Raw genomic sequence first — 19,208 nt, forward strand, 5'->3', positions numbered from 1 at the left:
TAAGATTGTCAATATACAAAACTCAAACTTGATTGGAGTTTGGTATTTTTGGGGTATAATTTAAACTGCTTGGCCTAATTCAAATTTGTTTTGTCATTTCCAAGCAATCACCTAGTCAAGTTGTTCGACCAAATGTTACATTATATCTTGTTCAGAACACTTGATGCTGTCAGGTAGTTCTGCTAGATTTTAACTCTCTTAAAGGTACAGTACACCCACTTTGTTATAACAGTAACAAAGATGGACATTGGCGTATTCATTCCCATTGGAAAATGTTTTGAGCTGTTGTTGCTGTTGGCATGAACCATTTGCCATGTTTGATGAGGAAGCATATCATCACTGATTGGTTTAGATTACTTACAGTGTGGAAACAGGCCCTTCGGCCCAACAAGTTCACACCGACCCACCCAGACCCATTCCCCTACATTTACCCCCTCACCTAACACTACGGGTAATTTAGCATGGCCAATTCTCCTAACTTGCATTTTTTTTTTGGATTGTGGGAGGAAACCAGAGCACCTGGAGGAAACCCACGCAGACACAGGGAGAATGTTTCTCTGGCTATTGTTCAGCTGAGCAGTTTTGTTGAAATCCAGCATATATATTATCACAAGAACATGAGGAGAAAGGTGAAAAATGCCAATTATAAATTCTGTCAAGATCGTCAAGTTGAGATTTAGAATTTTAAAATGTTGTTCTGATCCCAGCTGATGGTTCTGCTGGTCAAGTCTGTGTTCTGTTTGTGTCTCTGATGTTGCTGTTATAGGGTGTGGCAGTAACTGCAGAATCTCTCTCACTAACACATTCCTGTGTTCTTGTCTTTCAGAACTGGAGTTGTTCTGCACTTTGGAAGGTAAGCTGTTTCAGAACCATTTCAGGATTCTGATTTACAGAGACTGAGTAGGAAAATTCCCATTTCACTGCATGGGAATCCAGGAATTTGATCACAGTGGGTGGAATTTTATAATAGGTCGGAATGAAGTGGACTATGGTGAGAAAGTCCATTGAGACCCATTTCAATGTTACTGCCCAACATTGAGGTGAGATTCTCACGAGGCAGCAGCATGTAGTCTGTTAAAGAGGATTATTATTAATGACGATCTTATTAACTGCACACCTCACCTCACTAAGATGCAGCGCTCTATCTCACCAAACCTGCCAGACAAATTGGACACTGAGAATTCTCAACATGGAGATGAGAACGTGTACCTGGTGACTTCAGCTCACTGCTCACTCCAAAGGGTTCTCCGCGTTGGATATCAGAGGCCAACATCTCAGGGCACAATCTATTGGCACCAGCCACTCGTGACCCATGACCACAGACATTGGCATCCAACATATGCCAGCCTCTAAGCCCCTTCATGGCACATTTCCAAACCACTTGCCTCTGTACCTTTGGGTACAATGGCAGCTATCACTGTAATGCTGCTGCTGGGAGACTGTGCACTCAGAGACACACACTCAGCTCAAGAATTGGATAAATCTCTATCTCTGGGATGTTCAATTGCTGTCTTACCACTTTCACTATTGCCTGGAACATATTCCCTCACTCACCATTACCGACATCGATCCCTGACACCTCGCCGCATGTGCCAACAGTAACAGGAGAAAGTGAGGGCTGCAGATGCTGGAGATCAGAGTGGAAACGTATGGCGCTGGAAAAGCACAGCAGGTCAGGCAGCATCCGAGGAGCAGGAGGATCGATGTTTCAGGCATGAGCCCTTCATCAGGAATGTGGTGATAGGAAAGGAGGCTGAGAGATAAATAGGAGGGTGGGGGTGGGGCTGGGGGAAAGGTAGCTGAGAGTGTGATAGGTGGATGGAGGTGGGGAGTGCTGGTGATAGGTCAGAGGGAAAGGTGGACTGGATAGATGGGAAGGAAGATGGACAGGTAGGACAGTTTAAGAGGGTGGTGCGAAGTTGGAGCGTTGGTTCTGGGATGAGAGAGGGGGTAGCAGGAATGAGGAAACTGGTGAAATTGACGCGATGCCATGTGGTTGGAGGGTCCCAAGACAGAAAATGAGGTGTCTTCCTCCAGGCATCTGGTGGCTTGGATTTTGTTGTGGAGTAGGCCCAGGACTTGTATGTCTTGGCAGAGAGGGAGGGAGAGTTGAAGTGGTCAGCCATAGGATGATGGGGTTGTTTGGTGCATGTGTCCCAGAGATATTCCTTGAAACATTCCACAAGTTGACGTCCTGTCTCCCCAGTGTAGAGGAGATCACATCGAGATCAACAGACACAGTAGATGAGGTGTTTGGATGTGCAGGAAAATCTCTGCTGTATGTGGAAGGATCCTTTGGGGCCTTGGATGGTTGTGAGGGGGGAGAGGTGTGGGTGCAGGTTTGTGGTGTGTGGTAGGATGAGGCTAGAACTGAACATGAGTCTTGGAGTGACAGAGTCTATAGTTAATGAGGTGAGTTCGGTAAGATATGGGAGAAAAGCTGCTGGACGTCACATCAGCGAAACTTGATGCAATTATTCCTGAAGAAGGGCTCATGCCCGAAACGTCGATTCTCCTGCTCCTTGGATGCTGCCTGACCTGCTGCGCTTTTCCAGCAACACATTTTCAGCAATTGACTGATAACCAAAAAAGAATATTCAGCCCAATGTTTTACAATCCTGCTTGTTTCTCCTGATGAGCCTACACCAGTGACCGTGACTATTTCACATTCCTGTGAACCTCTCACCCCGTTATGTGTAAACAACATCCCACTGCAGGTCGCTACAACTGGGTGTGCAGTGAGTTAGATGTTGATCCTTCACCTTCTGGATTGTGGTTCAGAGGCTCGGATCCTGACTTTGTACAATTTAGAAACACATTTATGCATAAGATACAAATATTGGAATCACGTAACATAGAACAGTCCACATTTCTTTGATTTTCTTTCTCCAGTGGAAGCTCTTTAACTGTTAACTCTTGATTATCCAGTGGATTAGGTGCCTTTTTCTGATGCAGCTCGTTGGATACAGTCCTTCCTTAATTAAGGCTTTAGCAATAATAATGTAATTGATCTCTGCCTGTTCTTCAAAAATATGCTTCACATGAGGGAGCAAAGGACAGAGTGAAACATTATTATGTTTGGATTAATGAACACTACAAATTAATTTCATTATTATTCTATAAACAATAATACATTGCAGTCTCTTTTTATTTGATTTGCATGTCTGCTTTGTTCTTTTAAGTCTCACTTATGGGCCCGAACCTGGTAGATGGAGTTTAATTGGATAAATGCAATTTTGGATGGAACAATAAAATGGCAAATTATTATTTAAATGGGAAACAGATTGAAAGTTTGTTGGTGCAGAGGGATCTGGGTATCTTTGTGCATGAGTCACAAAGGATATGCAGGTGTAGCATATACTAAGAAAGACCAATGGAATCAAGATTAGATTAGATTAGATTACTTACAGTGTGGAAACAGGCCCTTCGGCCCAACAAGTCCACACCGACCCGCCGAAGCGTAACCCACCCATACCCCTACATTTACCCCTTACCTAACACTACGGGCAATTTAGCATGGCCAATTCACCTGACCTGCACATCTTTGGACTGTGGGAGGAAACCGGAGCACCCGGAGGAAACCCACGCAGACACGGGGAGAACGTGCAAACTCCACACAGTCAGTCGCCTGAGGCGGGAATTGAACCCGGGTCTCTGGCGCTGCGAGGCAGCAGTGCTAACCACTGTACCACCGTGCCGCCCACCTGGCATTTATTGCAAAAGGACTGGATTATAAAAGTAAAGTAGTGTTGTTATAATTATGTAAGGCATTGCTGAGACCACACCTGGAATATTGTGTCCAGGGTTTGGTCTCCTTACTTGATGTGGTGGATGTGGTGGCACTGGGGGCAGTTCAAACATCGTTCTCCAGGTTGATTCCTGGGATGAAAGGACTGTCATATGAGGAGCAGTTGAATATCTTGGGCTTGTACTCTGTGGAATTCAGAAAAATGAAGGGAGAATCTGATGGAGGAACATAAAATGCTGAAGGGTATTAACAAAGTGGATGTTGATCAGATGATTGCCCCTTGTGAGAATCTTGAACAAAAGGTAATAGATGCTGAGTGAGAGAAGGTACTTGCAAAACTGAGATGGGGAGAAACTACTCCTCTCAGAGAGCTGTGAATCTGTGGAACTCACTGCCCCAGACTGCAGTGGAGGCAGAATCAATCAATCAAATCAAGAAAGAAATAGATAGGTTTCTGATGAAAAGTGGGATAAAGGGCTATGGGGAACAGGCAGAAAAGTGGAGTTGAGACCAGGGTAAGATCAGCCATAATCATGTTCAATGGTGGTGTGGACCCAAAGGGCTGCATTGTCTACTCCCTCTCCGAATTCCTAGGTTCGCAAATTCCCATGTTCCTATGTTTTTATTCTTCATTGGAGAATGAGTTTGCTGATTGGTCACTCTGCCTGAGATAACAGCCTCAGCACAATGGGATCCTCCCACTCGATTTCTCTTCCTTCCCCCATTACCCAGTGAAAAACAGAAAGAGAATCTCCACATTACATTCAGAATCTGACTGTCTCTCCAGGGGACATGTTATCACCAAGAATCCCTGCAAAATGTGCATGGAACAGGTGGAAGAAACAGTAACTTTATGGTTCGGTTCAGATGTCAGGGTTTTCAGTTCCAGCTGTGTCATTGGGCCAGAGTTGAAATGTAACAATCATGGGCTGATCCCATGAGATCAAAATACTGTAAACACTTCCCAATATTCCAGTCCCAGTTTCCAATCTGTACCTCTGTCTTCACATGCAATTGAATGTGATAATTATTTTGTAATGAACAGAGTGTTTGAGCCAATAGATAATAAAAAGGTTCTGGAAATATTCAATAGACTGGGCAGCATGTTTGGAGAGAGAATCCAAGTTAATGGTTCAGGTTAATGACCTTTGTCTGAGCGGGCAAAACAGATGTATCAGGTCTAGAGTAAGTGCTGAGGGCAGGAGAGGGAGAGGAGGAGAAGAAGGTGAAAGTGCAAAAGGAATGAAAGGAGAGGTTCATGATAGGGTGGAAGGCAGAACTGCTTCAGTGATGAAATAGACAGTGGTGTCAGGGAAAAAGGGATGGAAATGGGACAAGCTTTTATGCCTCATTGGGATGATACATTGGAAATCAAGTCCTGTTATTCCTGAAGTCATCATAAAAGTTAAAGGTTTTTAAAAGTGCACAAAGTTCCCTAATTTATCTGTCCTTTATATCTAAGTTGACAAAAAGCAACAACCAGGTCTCTACAATTAAAGAAAATAACATCGAGTCATAGAGGTGTACAACATGGAAACAGGTCCATGCCAACCAGATATCCCGACCCAATCTAGTTCCATTCGCCAGCACTTCGACCAGAGCTATCTAAACCTTTCCTATTCATGTACCCATCCAGATGCCTTTAAATGTTGTATTTGTCCCAATCTCCACCACTTCATCTGGCAGCTTGTTCCATGCACACACCACCTTCTGCATGAAAGAGATGCCCCTCAGGCCTCTTTTAAATCTTTCCCCTCTAACATTAAACCTAGATGCTCTGGCTCAGGGAAAAAGGCCTTGGCTATTCACTCTATCCATACCCCTCATTGTGCGAAATGGAACAGACTTCAAACCGATCTAGCAGCTCAAGACTGGGCATCCATGAGCCGCTGTGAGCCATCAGCAGCAGAACTGTACTCCAGCACAATCTGTAACCTTATGGCCTGGCATATCCCCCACTCAACCATTTCCATCAAGGCAGGGGATCAACCCTGGTTTGATGGGGAGTGCAGGAGGGCATGCCAGGAGCAGCACCAGAATATCTGAAGATGAGGTGTTAACCTGGTGAAGCTACCAAACAGGACTACTTGCCTGGCAAATGGCACAAACAGCAAGTGATAGACAGAGCTAAGTGATCCCACAACCAACAGGTCAGATCTAAACTCTGCCGTCCTTCCACATCCAGTCATGAATGGTGGTGGACAATTAACCAACTCATTGGAGGAGGAGGCTCCACAAATATCCCAAAGAACAAAGTACAAATAAAATTTACAGCCCAGGAACAGACCCTTCTGCCCTCCAAGCCTGACCTGATCCAAATCTACTGTCTAAACCTGTCGCCCAATTCCTAAGGATCTGTATCCCTCCACTCCCCACCTACTCATGCATTTGTCCAGACACATCTTAAATGAATCTACCGTGCCTTCCTCTACCACCTCTGCTGGCAACGCGTTCCAGGCTCCTACCACCCTCTGTGTAAAGTACTTGCCGTGTGTATCCCCCTTAGACATTGCACCTCTCACCTTGAACGTGTGACCTCTAGTTATTGAATCCCTCACCCTGGGAAAAAGCTTATCTCTATCTACTCTGTCTATACCCTTCATGACTTTGTAGACATCAATCAGGTCTGCCCTCAATCTCCTTTTTTCTAATGAAAACAAACCTAACCTACTCAACCTCTCTTCACAGCTAGCACCTTCCATACCAGGCAACATCTTCGTAAACTTTCTCTGCACACTCGCCAAAGTGTCCACATCCTTTTAGTAATGTGGTGACCAGAACTGTACACAGTATTCTAAATGCGGCCGAACCAACATCCTGTACAATTTTAACATGACCTGCCAGCTCTTATACTCAATACCCCGTCCAATGAAGGCAAGCATACCATATGCCTTCTTGATCACTCTATCCACCTGTGCAGCCACCTTCAGGGTGCAATGGACCTGAACTCCCAGATCTCTCTGCCCATCAACTTTTCCCGAGACTCTTTGTTTACTGCATAATTTGCTCAAGAATTAGACTTCCCAAAGTGCATCACCTCACATTTGTCTGGATTGAACTCCATCTGCCACTTCTCCACCCAACTCTCCAGCCTATCTATATTCTCCTGTATTCTCTGACAGTCCCCTATGCTTTCTGCTACTCCACTAATCTTCGTGTCATCTGCAAACTTACTGATCATACCAACAGTGCCCTCTTCCAGATCATTATGTATATCACAAGCAACAGTGGCCCCAACACTGATCCCTGTGGATCACCACTGGTCACCTTTCTCCATGTCAAGAAATTCCCTTCAATTACTACTCTCTGTCTCCTGTTGCTCAACCAGTTCTTTATCCACCTAGCTAGAACTCCCTGCACACCATGTGACTTCACTTTCTCCATTAGTCTACCATGGGGAACCTTATCAAAAGCCTTACTAAAGTCCATGTATATGACATCTACAGCCCTTCCTTCATCTTTCAACTTGGTCACTTACACAAAGAACTCTATGAAGTTGGCAAGGCACGATCTCCCCCGCACAAAACCATGTTGCCTATTACTAATAAGCCCATTCTTTTCTCAATATAAATAGATAAATAGATGCATTTTGGAAGGTCAAACTTGAAAGTTGAGTACAGGATTAAAGACAGGATTCTTGGCAGTGTGGAGGAACAGAGGGATCTTGGGTGCAGGTACAGAGATCCCTTAAAATGGCCACCCAAGTGGACAGGGTTGTTAAGAAAGCATATGGTGTTTTGCTTTCATTAACAGGGGGATTGAGTTTAAGAGCAGTGAGATCTTGTTGCAGCTCTATAAAATTTTGGTTAGACCGCACTTGAAATACTGCGTCCAGTTCTTGTCGCCCTATTATAGGAAAGATGTGGATGCTTTGGAGAGGGTTCGGAGGAGGTTTACCAGGATGCTGCCTGGAATGGAGGGCTTATCTTACGAAGAGAGGTTGACTGAGCTCGGACTTTTTTCATTGGAAAAAAGAAGGAAGAGAGGGGCCCTAATTGAGGGGTACAAGATAATGAGAGGCATAAATAGAGTTGATAGCCAGAGACTTTTTCCCAGGGCAGAAATTGTTAACGCGAGGGGTCATAGTTTTAAGCTGTTTGGTGGAAAGTATAGAGGGGATGTCAGAGGCGGGTTCTTTATGCAGAGAGTTGTGAGAGCATGGAATACATTGCCAGCAGCAGTTGTGGAAGTGAGGTCATTGGGAATATTTAAGAGACTGCTGGACATGCATACGGTCACAGAATTTTGAGGGTTCATACATTAAGTTTACCTAACATAAGGATCAATGGTCGGCACAACATCGTGGGCTGAAGGGCCTGTTCTGTGCTGTACTGTTCTATGTTCTATTTTATCCCTCAGTACCTTTTCCAGCAACATTCTCACCACTGACATCAGTCTCACTGATCTGTAGTTACCCAGAATATCCTTACTACCCTGCTTGTACAGGAGGACAACATGAGCAACCCTCCAGTCCTCCGGCACCTCACCCATGTTTAAGGATTTTACAAAGATATCTGTCAGGGCCCCAGCTATTTCCTCTCTCGCCTCCCTCAGCAACCTGGGATAGATCCCACCCGGGCATGGGGATTTGTTCACTTTAATAAACTCTAGCCTACCCAACACATCTTCCCTACTTATGTCATCGTGATCCAGACTAATCAAACTTCTGTCTTTAATCTCAACATTCATCATGTTCCTCTCCTCAGTGAACACCGATGCAAAGTAATCATTCAGAATCTCATCCATTCTCTCAGGTTTGACACACAGCCTTATATGAAAATAAAAGGCTTTGGGGTTCTCCTTAATTCTGCTAGCTAAAGCTATTTCGTGACCCCTTTTAGCCCATTTGATTCCTCATTTAAGACTTGTCCTACTCTTCCGATATTCCTCCAGGGCCCATTCTGTTCTTAGCTGCCTAGACCTTATGGACGCTTCCCTTTTCCTCTTGGCTAGTTGTATGATTTCTCCTGTCATCTATGATTCACAAATCTTGCCTTTCCTATCCTTTGCTTTCAATGGGACATGCCTATCCTGCACTATCTTTAACCTATTTTTGAAAGCTTCCCACATCTCAAATGTGGACTTCCCTTCAAATGTTGTGTCCAATCCTCATTTCCCAGCTCCTGCCTAATTTTGGTATAATTGGCCTTGGCCCTTAGTACTTTTGCCTTAGAACCACTCTCATCTTTGTGTACGAACTCTTGCCTTCGGACCACTCTCATCTTTGTCTATGATCCTTTGTCCCCATCCTCAATGATGAAGGAGCCCAGTACATCACTGCAAAAAGTAAGGCTGATGCATTCGCAACCGTCTTCAGTCAGAAGTGCCATGTAGATGACCCATCTTGGACTCCTCCAGTGGCCCCCAGCATCAGATTCCAGTCTCCAGCCAATTCAGTGCACTCTATGGTGATATCAAGAAACAGTTGGAGACACTGGATACTGCAAAGGCTATGGGCCCTGATAACATTCCAGCAATAGAACTGAAGACGTGTGCTCCAGAACTTACTACTCCCCTGGCTAAGCTCTTCCAGTACAGTTACAACACTGGCATCTACTCAACAATGGGGAAAATTGCCCAGGTACATCCTGTACATAAAAAGCAGGACAAATCCAACTCGGCCAATCACCGCCCAATCTACCCACACTCCATCATCAGTAAAGTGATGGAAGGGGTCATCAACAGTGCTATCAAGCAGAACCTGCTCAGGAACAAGCTGCTCAGTGACGCCCAGTTTGGGTTTCACCAGGGTCACTCAACTCCTGACCTCATTACAGCCTTGGGTCAAACATGGACAAAAGAGCTGAATTCCAGAGGGGAGGGGAGAGGAACAGTCCTTGACATCAAGGCTGCACGTAACTGAGTAGGGCATCAAGGAGCCCTGGCCAAACCAGAATCTGTAGTTTCTTACAGCCCTGGGCAGAGTAGTTACCGTGCCAAGCCGTGATGCATCCAGATCGAATCCATAAAGTTGATGGGAGCCTTATGGACATGTCACATTCCCTTAGCCTCCTGAGGAAGAAGAGGCATTGTTGTACCTTCCTGACCTTCACATCAGTCTGGGTGGATCAGGACAGATTGTTGGTTATCGCCATTCCAAGAACTTGACGTTCTCGACTATCTCCACTTCAGCGCCATTGATGTAGATTGGGCCATGTCCTCCTCCTAGCTTCCTGAAGTCGATGATCAACTCTTTAGTTTTGCTGACATTGAGGGAGAGATTGTTCTCTTTATACCACTATGACTCGATGACATCACCAAGCACTAAATGTCTTTCACGTATTCTGATTTGTCAATAGTTGATATCCAGCCTACAACTGTGGTGTCGTCAACAAACTTGTAGATGGAGTGCAGATGAAATGTGGCCATCGAGTCAGGGAGTACTGTAGAGGACTGAGTACGCAGATTAACAGTATTGAGAATTGTCGTGGAGGAAGTGCAGTTACCTATCTTCACCGATTACAGTCTGTGGATCAGAAAGCTGAGGATCCAGTTGCAGAGGAGGGAAGCACAGACCTAGGTGTGGGAATTTGAAGCTTAGTTTGGTTGGAATTATGGTATTGAAGGTGGTGCTGTAATGAATAAGTAGAAGCCTTAGGTATCCTTATTGTCCAGCTGTTCCAGGGATGAGTGTAGGGTCAGGGAGTTGTCATCTGCCGTGGACCTGTTGCCCCAGAAGACAAATTGCAAAGGATCATGGCAGGCTGGGAGGCTGGGGCTGATAGGATCTGATTAACCTCTTCACGATTCTGCAGGCCAGAGCCATGGGCTGTAGTCATTGAGTCATGCTGCATGATTTTTCTTTGGCACCCCCAGGATGATAGTGGTCTTCTTGAAGCAGGTGGGGACTTCACATCATAGTAAGGAGATGTTAAAGATGTCAGTGAATACTCCCACCAGCTGGTCCATGGCCAGGGCCTGCATCTGGGCCAGTCCTTTTCTGTCAGTTCACTCTCAGGAAGGCCGATCTAACCTGTGCAGCAGTGAGCGTGGGTACCTGAGGCTGTCAGGGCAGGAGACATTGTCTCACTGACTTTGCGTTCAAAATGATTGTAAAAAATATTTTGCACATCAGGGGGGGATGTACTTTTATCTGTTCTGTTTCATTTTCTATCCCTTTATGTCATGTGGGCCTTGCCACAGATGGTTAGTTTGGGTCTCTAACATGGTCTGATATTGCCTAATGGCATTTCTAATGGCCTTACCGAGGTCGAACCTGGATTTCCTGTAAAGGTCAGGACCATCTGACTTGAACACCTTATGCATGTTCTGCAGTTGGCAATGGATTTCACGGTTCATCCATGGTTTCTGGTTGGGGAACATATGGATTGACTTCTTTGTCATGCAGTTCTCTGTACACTTGCTCATGACATCCGTGTCCAGGGTGGGAGACTTGTCGAGGTTAGCCACTGAATTCTTCAATATGGACCAGCCCACTGGTTCCAGACAGTCCTGCAGAAGCTGTTCTGTTGCCTCAGGCCAGATCGGTGCTATCTTCTACACTGTGTCCTCACATTTCAACTTCTGCTTGTAAGCAGGGAGGAGGAGTACAGCGTTGTGATCTGATTTTTCAAAATTTGGACTGTGTATGGAGAGGTAGGCATCTTTGATGGTTGTGTAGCAGTGGTCAAGGATGTTTGGCCCCCTGGTGGGACAGGAGATGTGTTGATGGTATTCTGGAGGCACATTCTTGAAGTTGGTCGTGTTAAAGTGAATATGGCCTTGGAGCATTCCGTCTCAAGTGAATTTGTAGCATTGTATATTTCATCCAGGGCACTCTTCGCTTCTACATGGGGTAGGATGTAGACCGCTGACAGGGTGGCGGAGGTGAACTGAGGTAATAAGGGGCGGCAGTGCTTCTAATGAGGGTCTGTGTTTGCTTTCAAAACAATCAGCAATCCTCCACTAATCCCTGGTTTTAAAGCATTTTTTTTAAAATTTCAGTCTATAATTAATAATACAGTAAAATATAAGAAGGAACATTTGGTGATTATCACAAGGTCAGCCAGCTAGACCTCAGAATATAAGCTGGGGATATTGATTTGATTCAGTCAGGGAGCCCTGAAGGGTGAGTGTCAGAGAAATGGCCACTTGGGTACCTGACTCGGAATGAGACAACATTAAAGTCAAGGACTGTTCATGTATAAATTGAGGGAAACTTGCTGAGGTGATACCTGCCTCTGTGGAGTTATTTCCGAACAATCTTTATGAAGTGAAGAAGCAAAAAAAAAACCAAAAAATAAGCTTGCCTCCATTGATCAGATCTTTGTGTATCGGAGTTGGGACATTATGTTGAGGTTGTGCAGGACGTTAGTGAGGTCTCTTCTGGATTACTGTGTCCCATTCTGGTCACCCTGCTATAGGAAGGAAATTATTCACCTGGAGAGGGCGCAGAAGAGATTTACCAAGATGTTGCTGGTAATAGAGGGTTTGAGCTATGGGGAGAGGCTGGATAGGTTGGGGTGTTTTTCACTGGAGGGTCGGAGGTTGAGGAGTGACCTTATAGAGGTTCATAAGATAATGAGGGCTATAGATAAGGTGAATAGCAAGTGTCTTTTCCCTAGGGTGGGGCATTTCAAGACTGGGGGCATTTTCTTAAGATGAGAGGAGAAAGATTAAAAAAAAGAGCAAATGTTTTTAACAGAGAGTGGTTCGTGTGTGGAATGAACTTCCAGAAGAAATGGTGGATGCAGATATAGTTAGAGCATTTAAAGGAGATTTAGATAGGTACATGAATAAGAAATGTTTGGAGAGATGGGGCCAGCCTCCAGAATACCATCAACACATCTCCTGTCCCCCAGGGACTAGTTTAGTTTGGGATTATGCTCAGCATGGACTGACTGGACCGAAGGGTCTGTTTCCATTCTGTATGACTCGATGACTCTAAAGTATGGTTGACAGCTGCTGTAATAGAAGCAAAGTACTGTAGATGTTGGAGATCTGAAATAAAAACAGAAAATGCTGGAGAAACCCAACAGATCTATCACAGACTGTAGAGAAAGAGAAACAATGTTCATTATGACTCTTATTTAGAATGTGTGTCCTCCAAAGAAGGGTGATATCGGACTGGAAAGGTTAACTTTGTTTCTCTTTCCACAGCTGCTGCCAGACTTGCTGAGTTTCTTCAGTCGTTTCTGTTCTTCTGTGAAATGAGATACAAATGGAAGGAACCGAATCATCACCAACAGCTGCTGTCCAAGAAATAATGGTGGCAGAGGGTTTGACCTGAAATTAAGCAGCAATATTGAATGGTGAAGGGTTAAAATGTCCTGAGACATTTGTTCCATGTTGTTTATGGGTGGATTCGAGCCCAGCAGTGATGATGCAGTCTGAGGGAGGGCATTACTAATTGCCAATGTGTGAGCTTACAGCTGATAGGTTTGACAGACAGTCAATGAGAATTTTTTTTTTTTAATTCCCTACAGTGTGGAAACAGGCCCTTCAGCCCCACTTGTCCACACTGACCCTCCGAAGAGTAACCCACCCAGACCCATTCCCCCTAACTAATGCATCTAACTCTATGGGCAATTTAGCATGGCCAATTCACCTGCACATCTTTGGACTGTGGGAGGAAACTGGAGCACCCGGAGGAAACCCACGCAGACACAGGGAGAATGTGCAAACTCCACACAGACAGTTGCCCGAAGCTGGAATTGAACCTGGGACGCTGGCACTGTGAGGTAGCAGTGCTAACCACTCAGCCACTATGGCGCCCCCCAAATGTGAGATATTAAATTTTCTTGTTCCATGCAGGATAGGACAACACAGAACTAGATTGTGGTAAGAACAGAAACATGTTACAATTCAATTAAACTGATCCTATTGATCAGAAATATTGAAGTATATTTCCTAAATACTTTGTGTAAATTAAGCAAAGGTTCATCTCATTGGAATGATCTTTCGTTTTCTAAACTGAGGTATTTAATTTGGCTTTGCATTTCTGCTGAAAGACTTTATTTTGTATGAACATAAAAGTTACCATAATGTCTATATTTTGTACATTAATTATATAATTTCTCTATATGCTTCATAAATCCATTGAGTATTTATCTATCTATTCACACTTATAAAGGCATTTTATTGCAAGAATGTTTTAATTGCATGACACTTATAGAATGCATTAATTGATACATCCAGGTTTCGGGACATGGTGAGGTCACGAAACTGAGACACCTTGTTGGTCTTGGTTTCTGCCGATGAGCTGAGTGAGAGTGGGGAAGAAGGTTCTGTTTTACCAGCTCATGGTCTTTGGGATCATTGTCGTTTATGGTAATTGTATGTGTTGATGTCTCAGCGTGTCAGTACTGATAGATTGATAGTTTCCCCAGTTCAGGAAATGTCCCACCTACAGTTCTTGCAGATTTCCTGAGTGGGAGGGTGGCTCTGTATTTCACAGAGGGGAATGTATTAGTTGCAGTCAATAACAAGAATTGTGTTCAGCTGTTCATTGGACAGTCTGGGTCAGCTCTGAGCAGCATCCTCTGGAATTGCAGGAACGGTTCAGCTCCAAGTGATCTCCTGCTGTTCACACAGTTCAGTTCATGGGCAGGGGATCAAACCAGTACATCCTTTTGATGTTCTGCTGTGGAGTGTGACATTCCTCTGAGTAACTGTCGGGTTCCTCTGGGTCTCTCTCAGATGCTTCAAGCAGTAACACCTTGCTTTGGATCAGTGTCTGTTTCCTCCGGTCAGTTTTAGTGACTCCATCTCAGTACAGTCACACAGCAGACACGTCCATAATTAAAACCACAGGTTACTGTCTATGAGGTCAGTGTAAAGTACAAGCTGAGCTCAAACACCAACAGGAGCTCAGTTTGGGATCTCAGGTGGAGAATCTACTCAGGACCAATTGGATTGATGGTAAGAGACAGAGGGTGATGATAGAGTGTTGTCGTTCAGACTTGACCAGCAGTGTAAGGCAAGGATCAATACTGGGTCCACTGCTGTTCATCATTTAAATAAACAGTTTTGGATGAGAATATATGAGGCATAGTTAGTCGGTTTCTGATAAAACCAAAGTTGATGGTATAGTGGACAATGAAGAAAGTTATCTGAGCGTACAATGAGATCTTGATCAACTGGGCCAGTGGGCTGAGGATCAGCAGATGGAGTTTAGTGCAGATAAATGTGAGGTGTTGCATTTTCATAAGACAAACCAGGGCAAAACTTATTGGGTTAATAGTCGGGTCCTGGGGAGTATTGTCAAACAGAGTGACCCAGGGGTTCAGGTACATCGTTTTTTGAAAGTGACACCACAGGTAGACAGCGTGGTGACGAAGGTGTTTGGCGCGCTTGCTTTCATTGGTCTGAGCATTGAGTACAGGAGTTGGAATGTCATGTTACAGCTGTGTAAGACATTGGTGAGGTCACATTTGGAGTACTGCGTGTAATTCTGGATTGCCCTGCTATAGGAAAGATGTTATTCAACGGAAAAGGTACAAAAAAGATTTGCAATTACGTTACCGAGTCTGGAGGACTTAAGTTATAGGGAGAGGAAAGGTAGGCTGTATTTGGGGCCTTGGACAGTGAAGAGGGAGGAGGTGAATGTTACACCTTCTATGATTGCATGGGAAGGTGATGGAGGAGTGGACCAGGGTGTCCCAGACAAATGGCCCCTGCGGAATGCTGTCAGTGTGTTTGGTGATGGCATCTAGTTGGAAGTGACAGAAATGGCAGAGGATGAGCTTTTGGAAGGTGTGATAGAAAGTGAGGACAAGGACGATTGCTGTTCTGGGAAGGAGGGTATGGAGTGAGGGCAGAAAAGTGAGAGATGGGTTGGACATGGCTGAAGTGGGGGATTTCTCTGTTGAAAGAAAAGTCGGTCATTTCGGAGACACGCCAGTGGAAGGTGGAATCATCAGAACATATGGGACAGAGATGAAGAAAGTGGGAGAATGGGATAGAATCCTTACAGGAAGCAGGTGCAAGGATATATAGTCCAGGTAACTGTGGGAGTTGATGGATCTAAAGGATACCACAACAAAACTGCTCCTAATTCATTTTCACCAATCCCAAACGTGATCCTCTACCCCTGTCCTGACCCACTGACAAATCCCTGATCCCGCAGTGAGTCCCATTCCCAATATATGAGTATCCACCCCATATTCCCAAGCATTACCTTCTCACCTACCACCAGATGACCCCCATGAAACAAAATGCCCTCCTGAAACCTTCAGTGAGTCCCCTCAGAATATTTGGTCCATAAATAACCACCCAAGCCTCTGACATTGACACACACGCGTGCACACACACACACCATCACAAATTCTCTGTGTTTTTTCTCCCAGTCTCTGTGACCCTGGATGTGGAAACAGCGAATCCCTGGCTTGAGGTGTCTGAGGATCTGAAGAGTTTGAGTTGTACCCGGACCTGGAGGAGTCTCCCTGACACCGAGAAGAGGTTTACAAACTGGGCCTGTGCCCTGGGATCAGAAGGGTTCACATCAGGAAGCCATTACTGGGAGGTGGAGGTGGGGGGGAATCAGGGCTGGAGTCTGGGAGCAGCCTCATAGTCTGTGGAGAGGAAGGGAGAGGTCAGTCTGATCCCGGAGAATGGATTCTGGACCATGGAGCGGGATGAGGATCAGTTTTATATTAACTCCTCTCCTCGATCCCCTCTCCCTGTCGGTCTGATCCCCAGGAAGGTGGGAGTTTATCTCAGTTATGAATCTGGGACAGTTTCATTTTACAACGCAGTCACCAAGTCCCAACTCCACACCTTCACTGGGAATAAATTCACTGGGAAACTTTATCCTTTCTTTCAACCATTTTATGAAAACCAGTATCTGAGAATCTGAATTTTGGAAAGTGGTGGGACCTCGGGATCTCCCTGACCTCAAAGTGACTTGACGCTGGGATTGGATCAGGGCCAGAGGTGAGGAATTGGGGGTTAGAAACCAGTTTGTCACTGAATGTGATTTTCAATTTTTAAATTATACTTTGCAAAATGCAGTCAGACTGTACATAAAGCCAATGCAAAATTAAAATCAGATGGTGAAAATAAGAAGTGAATTAAATACTTTGTGTCTCTCCTTCCTTCATTTACTCCCGGCTTCAGTCCCATCCTCCATCTCTTCACCTGTTTCCCAGTCTGGAGCTGGGATTTCTCTGTGTTTCCATTTCTCACTCTGCACCCGGAGGGAGAAATCCAAACACTGACGGGTAACAAAGCTGCATTTATATAGAAGCCGAAAGAACTGCAGTTGCTTACATAAACAGAAGCTGCTGGAAAAGCTTAGCAGATCTGGCAACATCTGAGAAGAGAGATCAGAGTGAGCATTTCGGGTTCGGTGAAGAGTCTGAGCTTTTGTAGCAGCTTTTGTTTTTGTTTCTGTATTGCTGTATTGAGCTCATTACATCATTGAGGAGGGGAATTACAGAAAATCTACCATCTCCAAGGATTTCCAGCATCCCCAGTATCTAACTCCCCATTAATGCCAGTTCTCTGTCCATTAATGCTATCTAATCTGCAACATTTTCTGATTTTATTTCTGATTTCCACCATCCCGAGTGTTTGATTGTGTGACAGCGCCATCTGTTGGATGTGATCATCACTGAATGATATTGGGCTGCAGTACCCTCTCCTGCCAGGTGGAGGCGGTTTGATTTGATTTGCTTCATTGTTGTCACGTGCTGGGGTAAAGTGAAAAGTTTTGTTTTGTGTCTTTTACAGGCAGATCATACTTTACCAAGTGCATTAAGATAATAGAACAGAGTGAAGAATACTGTGTTCCAGTTGCAGGCAAAATGCATAGAAAGAGAGAGATCAACATTAATACCTGAGTGGTCCATTCAGATGTCTGATAACAGTGGGGAAGAAGCTGTTCTTGAGTCTGTTGGTCAGTGTTTTCAGACTTTTATATCTCCTACCTGATGGAAGAGATTGGAAGAGAGTATAACCGGGGAGGGAGGTGTCTTTTATTATGTTGGCTGCTTTCCTGAGGTGAGTGTAGACAGAGTCAATTGATGGAAGGCTGGCTTGTGTGATGTACTGGGCTATATTCAGGACTCCTCGGATGCTGCCTGACCTGCTGTGCTTTTCCAGCGCCACATGTTTTGACTCTGACTCTCCAGCATCTGCAGTCCTCACTTTCTCCTGTATTTTCTGTGAGCCATGCCCAATTTTCTTAAATGTTAAACTCCTGAGTCCACTCCAGCCAGCTCTGCTCTCAATCTTTTCTGCTTACACTTATTTAAGTATGGTTGAGTATGGTTGCCATTACGAAAGAGATAGTGCTAGAAAAGTTAAAAAGTCTTAAAATTGATAAATCTCCTGGCCCCGATGGGATACACCCTAGAGTTCTGAGAGAGGTGGCTGAGGAAATAGCAGAGGCATTGGTTGAGATCTTTCAAGAGTCGCTGGAGTCAGGAAAGGTCCCGGATGATTGGAAGATGGCTGTTGTAACCCCCTTGTTCAAGAAAGGATCAAGGCAAAAGATGGAAAATTATAGGCCAATCAACTTAACCTCGGTTGTTGGTAAAATTCTAGAATCCATCATTAAGGATGAGGTTTCTAAATTCTTGGAAGAGCAGAGTCTGATTAGAACAAGTCAACATGGATTTAGTAAAGGGAGGTCATGCCTGACAAACCTGTTGGAATTTTTTGAAGAGGTAACAAGTAGGTTAGACCAGGGAAACCCAGTGGATGTGGTCTATCTAGACTTTCAAAAGGCCTTTGATAAGGTGCCACACGGGAGGCTGCTGAGCAAGGTGAGGGCCCATGGTGTTCGAGGTGAGCTGCTGGGATGGATTGAGGATTGGCTGTCTAACAGAAGGCAGAGAGTTGGGATAAAAGGTTCTTTTTCAGAATGACAGCCGGTGACGAGCGGTGTCCCGCAGGGTTTGGTGCTGGGGCCACAGCTGTTCGCATTATATATTAATGATTTGGATGAGGGAACCGGGGGCATTCTAGCGAAGTTTGCCGATGATACGAAGTTAGGTGGACAGGCAGGTAGTACTGAGGAAGTGGGGAGGCTACAGAAGGATCTAGACAGGTTGGGAGAGTGGTCCAGGAAATGGCTGATGGAATTTAACGTGAGCAAGTGCGAGGTCTTGCACTTTGGCAAAAAGAATAAAAGCATAGACTACTTTCTAAATGGTGAGAAAATTAATAAAGCCAAAGCACAAAGGGATCTGGGAGTGCTAGTCGAGGATTCTCTAAAGGTAAACATGCAGGTTGAGTCCGTGATTAAGAAAGCGAATGCAATGTTGTCTCTTATCTCAAGAGGGTTGGAATATAAAAGCAGAGATGTACTACTAAGACTTTATAAAGCTCTGGTTAGGCCCCATTTGGAGTACTGTGTCCAGTTTTGGTCCCCACACCTCAGGAAGGACATACTGGCACTGGAACGTGTCCAGCGAAGATTCACACGGATGATCCCTGGAATGACAGGTCTAACATATGAGGAACGGCTGAGGATACTGGGATTGTATTCGTTGGAGTTTAGAAGATTAAGGGGAGA

The 19,208-nt window shown here is 44.8% G+C and overlaps 1 pseudogene across 1 annotated transcript in view; it reads left to right on the plus strand.

Annotated features, from left to right (window-relative positions):
- Window positions 1-17,105, plus strand: part of LOC122541247 (zinc-binding protein A33-like) — a 66,796-nt pseudogene extending 49,691 nt beyond the window's left edge. The window contains exon 6 of the transcript XR_015753024.1: window positions 16,036-17,105. The product of XR_015753024.1 is annotated as a zinc-binding protein A33-like (transcript). The remainder of the gene's footprint in view (window positions 1-16,035) is intronic.
- Window positions 17,106-19,208: the final 2,103 nt, after the last annotated feature.

This window comes from Chiloscyllium plagiosum, unplaced genomic scaffold (genome assembly GCF_037043375.1).
Source record: "Chiloscyllium plagiosum isolate Xiang-an unplaced genomic scaffold, Cpla_swu_hap1 HiC_scaffold_35, whole genome shotgun sequence".
NCBI lineage: Eukaryota > Metazoa > Chordata > Chondrichthyes > Orectolobiformes > Hemiscylliidae > Chiloscyllium > Chiloscyllium plagiosum.